The 6,553-nt window shown below is 36.1% G+C and overlaps 1 non-coding gene across 1 annotated transcript; it reads left to right on the top strand.

Annotated features, from left to right (window-relative positions):
• The first annotated feature begins 6,011 nt into the window (after positions 1 to 6,011).
• On the top strand, positions 6,012 to 6,175 carry LOC115868607. Its single transcript, XR_004045696.1, has one exon. It is a non-coding gene; the product is annotated as a U1 spliceosomal RNA (small nuclear RNA).
• The last annotated feature ends 378 nt before the right edge of the window (positions 6,176 to 6,553 follow it).

Raw genomic sequence — 6,553 nt, 5'->3', positions numbered from 1 at the left:
TTGTCTTCCTACATGAGCCCTTGGTCAGCTCCTCATTTTTCCCCTCACTCCCTCATGAACCCTTGATAATTTATAAATTATTATTATATTTTCAAGTCTTGCACTGTCCAATATCTCCCTTTACCCTCATACCTGTTGTCCATGCCCCTGGGAGGGGGTTATAGTTGGTCATTGTAATCGGTTCCCTCCTTTCTCCACCCACCTTCCTCTTACCCTCCTGGTATGGCTACTCTCAATATTGGTCCCGAGGAGTTTATCTGTCTTGTGTTCCCTGTGTTTCCAGCTCTTTTCTGTGCCCATGTACATGCTCTGGTCAAGCCAGAATTGTATGGTAGAATTAGGAAGACGATAGTAGGGGGGGGGGGCATTAAAGAACCAGAGGAAAGCTGTATGTTTCATTGGTGCTATACTGCACCCTGACTGGCCCATTTTCTCTCCACAACCCTTCTGTAAGGGAATGTCCAATTGCCTACAGATTGGCTTTGGGCTTCTACTTTTCACTCTCCCCCACATTCACACTGACATGATTTTTTGTTCTGGGTCTTTGATGCCTGAAACATGATCACTTTGACACCTCATGATCACACAGGCTGGTGTGCTTCTTCCATGTGGGCTTTGTTGCTTCTCAGCTAGATAGCCACTTATTTATCTTTAAGATGTTAAGACCCCAGACACTGTATCTTTTGATAGCCAGGCACCATCATATCTCTTCACCACATTTGCTTATGCATAAGCATTTGCTTATGCTTATTCTTATGCTTATTTGTCTTCAGTGATTGTTTGGGGAAGTTGAACGTCTCAGAATGCCAGATTATTAGGAAAAAAAAGTGTTCTCTTATTGAGGGAGTACTAGAGTAGAGGCCCATGTCCATCTACTTCCTTAATACTAAACCTATAAATATATATCCATAGACCTATGGGAAGAACTGGAGGAAATTATGCTAAGCAAAGTAAGCCAAGCACAAAAGGACAAAGCAACATGAGTCCACTGAGGTAAGCTCATAAATGCAAAAGGGGCATAGGGAAAAAAACTACTGTATACATACATTCCTGGGGTGAGGTCCAGGTACTATGGTTTTGTTGTTGTTGTTGTTATTGTTTTATTTTCTATTGTTGCTTTGTTTTGCTGGTCTTGTATTTATGCATATTATTATCTATACGCGTCTATCTAGATAAATAGGTGAAATAAACAAACCGGAGGAGAAAACAACAGGATGACAGTTCCGGGGGGCACGTGGTAGAGTGGGAGGTGGGGGAAAGGAAGTGGGTGTTAACAAACGCAGGCACAAGGGAACAACAAGTGACCAAAAATCGATGGTGAGGAGGGTGTAGGAGGTCTGGTGGGGCTTGATCAAGGACGGTGTAACCGAGAGGAATTATTGAGACCCAAATGAAGGCTAAATATGAAAGGTGATAGTAGGACATGAGGTAAGTTAAAGGAAATAGAGGAAAGAACTAGGAAGCAATGGGCATTTATAGAGATCTAAATACAGGCATGCACACATGTAAATATATTTATATATTACGATGGAGAAATAGGTCACATTTGTTTTTAAAGGGCACAAATACAGAATTCTTCCAGTCAGTTGGCCAGGTAACTGTCCTCCAAGTTTCTAGGCATAGACAAATTAATACATTCAGTACTTTATGAGCTTATTGAAGCATTTCAAATGGTATTTCATCAATTCCTGGAGCCATGTTTTTGGCTACTGCCTTCATTTCACTTTGGACTTTTTCCTTCAGTATCATTAGTATTACTTCTTGGTAATTTGCTAACACATGAAATGGTTAAACGTCTATCAATTTTTTTTTCTTTTTAAAGCCATTTTATTGGGGACTCTTACAAATCATCACAGTCAGTCCATCCATCCATTGTGTCAAACACATTTGTACATTTGTTGCTGTCATCATTCTCAAAACATTTGCTTTTTACTTGAACCCTTGGTATCAGCTCCTCATTTTACCCCTTCCTCTCTGCCCCCCTCTTTCATGAACCCTCAATAATTTATAAATTATTATTATTTTGTCATTTCTTATAATTTACAACGTCACCCTTCACCCACTTTTCTGTTGTCCAACCTCCAGGGACAGGGTTATATGTAGATCCTTGTCTTCAGTTCCCCCTTTCTACCCCACCTTCCCCTGCCCTACTGGTATTGCTATGATCATTATTGGTCCTGAGGGGTTTATTTGTCCTGTAATCCCTGTGTTTGCAGTTCTAATCTGTATCAGTGTACATCTTCTGATTTGTAAGGTAGAATTAGGATCATGGAAGTGGTGGGGAGGTAGCATTAAAGAACTAGAGAAAAGGTGTATGTTTTATCATTGCTATACTGCACCCTGACTGGCTCGTCTCCTCCCACGACCCTTTTGTAAGGGGATGTCCAGTTGCCTACAGATGGGATTTGGTTCTACTCCACACTCCCCCTCATTCACAATGAGATGATTTTTTGGTCTTTGATGCCTGATACCCAATCCCATCGACATCTCATGATCACACAGGCTGGTATGCTTCTTCCATGTGGGCTTTGTTACACTAGCAATTATTTTTTGAGACAGCAATTTGTGTATTTTTTCTGTGTTTTTGACGCTTCCTACATCATTAAATATTTTTCCTTTAGAATTTTTATACTTTTTAATGTGAGACTTGAATTTTTCTTCACTTCTTTCAGCTTGGGATGAAATATCTTGTCTCCTTTTAGTGTTCTAACTCCAGGTCTTAGCACATTTCATAGCAATACTTGTACTTGTCTTCTTGAGGTGCCTTTTGAAATTCCAGTTAATCCATTTCATCATTTTTTTCTTTTTGCTTTAGCTACTCTAAGATCAAGAGCAAGTTATAGATTCTTTTCTAACATTCATTTTGCTCTTTTCTCTTTCCTTGATTTTTAATGCATATTTAATTTATTCATGTATGATGTTCTTCAAATTGTCCTGCAGTTCATCATTATGACTCTCAGTGTACAATGGATGAAATATATTCTTAAAAAAAAAGATGTCCTGTAAATTCAAGTGGAATAATCTCAATATTTATTTGGGGTTCATGGATTTGTTTAATTTTCTTCAACTTCACCCTGAACTTAATTGATTATCTGTTCCACAGTCAGCTTCTGGCTTAATTATGGCTACTGCTATGGAGCTTCTCGACTCTAATATAGTCAATTTGATTTCTGTGCGGTCCACGTGGAAAGATCCATGTGTAAGATTGTCTTTTCTGTTTTTGAAAAAAAGGTAGTTGCAAGGGAGATCTTTAAAATTTTATCATACACTCTCTTGGTTTATTTCTATCACCAAGATCAAACTTTCTAACTACAGTTCCTTCCTCTTTGTTTCCAAATTTCACATTCCAATTGCTAATAATTATCAGTGAATCTTGACACCAAGTTTGATTTCATACTGAAACATTGATGGAAGTCCTCAATTTGTTTATCACTAGCTTTAGTGATTGGTGTGTATTTTGATTAATAATTGTATTAACTGGACTTTCTTGTCCTATAGATATTACTTATCATAGACAACATTGTACTTCAATAAATATCTTGATATGTTCTTTTTGATTAATGCAATCCTATTTCTTTACATTTTTCCATTCATGACATAGTAAATCATATGATTATCTGATTCAACATGCCCCATAGCAATCCATTTAAGCTAACTAATGCCTAAGGCATTAATCTCACCTTTTCATTTAAAAAAATCATTTTATTGGGGGCTCGTACAATTCTTATCACAATACACACACACATCCATTGTGTCAAGCACATGTGTACATTTGTTGCCCTCATCATTCTCAAAACTTTTACTTTCTACTTGAGCCCTTAATATCGGCTCCTCATTTTTCTCTCTTCCCACTCCCCCCTCCTTCATGAACCCTTGATAATTTATAAATTATTATTACTTTGTCATATCTTACACTGTCCGATGTCTCCCTTTACCCATTTTTCTGTTGTTCATTGCCTTTTCATTTTTGATAACTTCCGATTTTCCTAGAATCTTCGCTTGCACATGATTTGTTCATACTAATAATGAATATTTGAACTTTATTAACCTCATTTATAGTTATTTCCCATCTGCAAATTAAGTTTTGGAAACTTTACTCAATCCACTTCATTATGAATGCCTTTAACATAATGAGCGTATCTTCCTGCACTATCTCTGACAATATTAGCTGTTGTTCATGAGTTTTCCATATGGAGTCCCTGTGTAGCAGGTTACAAGTTGGGCTGCTAACCACCAGGTCAGAAGATGGAACTAATCTGGTTCACTGTGGGAGAAAGGTGAGGCTTTCTGCTCCCATAAAGATTTGCATCCACTGGAAATCCAAAAGGGCGGTTCTACTCAGTCCACAGGGTCACTATGAGTCAAAATTAACTCAATGGCATTGAGTTTGGAGTTTGAATCCTTTAGAAGGCATCATCCTATTGCTTCTTCGTGTCTACTCTAAGTCGCGCAGCTCAGCTGGAAGCTGTTCACCTGGGGTAACCCTGCTGGCATTTGAAATAACAGTGGCATAGCGTCTAACATCATAGGAACACACAAGCCACTTAAGCACTGAAACCATATTGCAATCTTGTAAAACTTACCCTCAAATATATTATACATTTCATTTTTAAGATGATGTTTGTAATAGAAATTCCATGTGCATATTGAAATATAACTTATTGAAAAATGTAAACTAAACAAAGTGTCCTTTCTTGTACTTTATAAGTAGGAAATGATGGCTCCTCAAAATAAGCTCTAATAAAACAAACTTTCATATTTTAAATGATGTTCTTTAGAATCCCCCCTCATAACATTTCCTCTTCCAGTAGTCTGACCTCTCATAGAAAAAACAAAACAGGACAGACTTTAAATGTCATAAGAGGCTCCTACTTCATTTGATTTCTCCCACACTTTAGGCAAGTTTCATACTTATTTAATTTCTGTATGCATCCATAAGATCCAGAACACTTCTGGATTTCTTGGGATCTCTCAAGGGTTTTGATAAATTAGAGTGACAGTAAAATGTTGCTCTGAAATTAGATTAAAAAAGGAAAATTACTCTTTCGATACTTATTCTGTGTAAGTTCAAATATGAGATAGGCTACTAAGTTAGAAATCTATGCATACCATTTTGATAGTTGAATTTATCTTTTTTTTTTTACTGTTGTTAAGGGATTTGATTTGATTCTAAATCCTAGTAATCCTATGGTTAAAAAAAAAAAGAAACAATCTCGCCTGATTTTATACTATTCTCACAATTATTGTTTCTTAGCACATTTTTGCAGTAATTATATCAATCCCTCTCATTTAGGGTCTTTTTCTTTTTTACTGATCTTCTACCTTACCAAGCATAATCTCATTCTCCAGGGATTTGTTTCTCCTGAAATAAATCCAAAATATGCGAGACAGAGTCTTGCACTCTCCATTGCCCTAGAACATCTGGCTTTACTTTTTTGGAAGATAGATTTGATCATTCTTCTTTCAGTCCATGGTATGTTTAATATTCTTCACCTAGCCCATAATTCACATGCATCAATTCTTCAGGCTCCTATTTCTTATTCATCTTTGACATACATACATATATTCAAAACTATGGCTCAACTCAGAGACAGTCTTTTTCTCAATTGCTTTTTAACACTTTAAAAAGGTCTTTTGAAGGATGTTTTCCAAATGCAATTAGTTGTTAGTTTTCCTGATGGATGCTTCAGTAGGTGTTTTTGAATCCAAGTAAATGAAATCTTGGCAAACATCAACATTTTGTTTATTATGAAATTGTCGATTGGTTCAGGATTTTTCTCCTTACTTTATGTTGAGTGTACCCCATACTGAAGGCTGTAGTCTTTCATCATAATTAGCAAATGGTTCAGGTCCTCTTCACTCTCAACTAACAAGGTTTTGTCATAAATCATATTCTGATGTTACACATAATACATTCCAACAAGGTTAGATCAAGAGTAAAAGTTTAAGAACTAAAGAGTCTGAGAGAAGGGTGTGGTCCAAAAACAACCTTATGAAATATTACATTTTTTATACATACCTGACTGGGGAGATACCATTATCATGAGGGTGTTTTTTCCAGGGTGAGGCTTATCCATTGCACTCTGGGTGTGCTGATCCCTGCAATTTTCCCAAATGTGGGAAACTCGACTGTATAGTTTGTGGTAGTGGGAAACTGTTTTTGCACTCTCCCCTCTATAAAAGAGAAAAAAATGCATTTTAGTTAGATTTTTAAAGATATACTGTCCATAGGAATAGGAATAAGAAATATTTTATTTATTATAGAATAAATAATCCCTTATAGGAAAGACATCACTGCATTGAATTTTGTAACATGTAAGCATATTAATTGAGTGCAATACTTTGAGAGGATCAAAATCATTGTATCATTGTCACTTGTATAAACAGTTAAAATAGAATGTATTATATATTCAATACAGTTAAATTTGTCTTAAGTAAAAAAGATGATTTTGTTTATCTTAAATATTATTTTAGTTATAGTTAGCTTTAAAGAAACAATTGAAGCCTGGTCATTACTTTAGGTAACTGTCAAGAGCATTTAAAACAAATCAGA

This window comes from Echinops telfairi, unplaced genomic scaffold (assembly GCF_000313985.2).
Source record: "Echinops telfairi isolate 266 unplaced genomic scaffold, ASM31398v2 ScPeMD7_14;HRSCAF=57, whole genome shotgun sequence".
Lineage (NCBI taxonomy): Eukaryota > Metazoa > Chordata > Mammalia > Afrosoricida > Tenrecidae > Echinops > Echinops telfairi.
The sequence above is the reverse complement of the archived record's forward strand: the minus strand, read 5'-3'. Positions and strand labels throughout refer to the sequence as shown.